Genomic DNA, 1,361 nt, shown 5'->3' with positions numbered 1-1,361 from the left:
CTGACTCGTGTGGCGGGCAGCACAGACAAATGGCTTCTTCAAAACTCCTCTTACATGTCTCCCCCCCCCCCTTTTCTGACTTCTTGAGATCTTTAGTCACATACCTGAAGCTTCTAGTGGGCAAAAGCTCCCCTCTGAGGAGGCCACGGCTCCTCTCTCAAATGTCGTCATCCATGACCACTATTTGCACAAAGCAATGGTATTTTCAATCAGGGATCTGTGACTTTCTCCTCCTCCTCCTCCTCCTCCTCCTCCTCCTCCATAGTCGCCTGCAGCTAGAACCAATGCTTTCGATGAGCCCTGAGTGCTTTCCAAGCCCTATGACCCTCTGGGGCCTCAGGGACCTAAGTCCGCCCCTGCTTTTGAGGGGCTGTGGCTACTTCTAGCTCAGGAGGGGAAATGAAAGGGCCCCTGGGACACAAGACATCCACCGAGGACTTTCCCTTCCTGCTGTCATCCCTCTGAGCACCCTGGACTTCCCAGAAGATGTCCCTCTGTGCAACCGTGTTTCTCTATTTCCCTGTGGATTTGTCCGCTCTTGTCTCTCCCGTGGATGTCCAGGCTCCCGGAGAGCAGAGTCGGCGTCTGCTTGCTCGTCACTCTGGGGTCGGTACCCGGCTCAGGGCTGGGTGCAGACCTCAGAGCTCAGCCCTTTCTGCCTGCCAGTGAGCTCCCTAGAGACCTGCCCCTGTCCACCATGATGTTTCCATCCCGTAGGCCCTTAGCATGTGGAGGTGCCGGCTCCTGGGTCTCTGGTTCTGGAAGTCAGGGAAGAGCCATGCGGGGTGCTGGTCTGACCCTGGGGGGTGACCTGTAGTCAACTTTGCCTCACCCGACGGTCCTGCTGAGAGTACCCCCTACCACTTAGGTCAGTCCAAAATGTGCCCAGACATTGCCAAACGTCCTGTCAGGGGCAAAATCGCCCCCAGTTGAAACCACAGCTCTCCGGGCATCTCTGGGGCCCGTGTCCTCACATACTGAGGCGCCTCTCACAGGAGACAATACAGAGCGAGACACCTGGGGTGTCGGTGCCCTCTGCTCAGATGGCAAGGCCAGGCAGGGGGCAGAAACCCAGCTGGCCCACTCCTCTTCCTGGGACTCAGGCATTGCCCCCTCTCTCTGTGCCTCACGTGGCGCATCGGTGACTTGGGGACTGAAGATGGGGCCGCTGCAAAGTTCAGGCACTGGATAAATAGGTCCCACGATGAGTATATTTTTAAATAGAGATTTTATTTGACACAGAGAGTGAGGGAGTGAGAGAGAGATCACAAGCAGGGGTAGTGGGAGAGGGAGAAAGAAACAGGCTTGCTGAGCAGGGAGCCAATGTGCGGCTCGATCCCAGGATGCTGGGACCATGACCT

Source organism: Mustela erminea, chromosome 18, assembly GCF_009829155.1.
Source record: "Mustela erminea isolate mMusErm1 chromosome 18, mMusErm1.Pri, whole genome shotgun sequence".
NCBI lineage: Eukaryota > Metazoa > Chordata > Mammalia > Carnivora > Mustelidae > Mustela > Mustela erminea.
Note: the sequence above shows the minus strand (reverse complement) of the source record.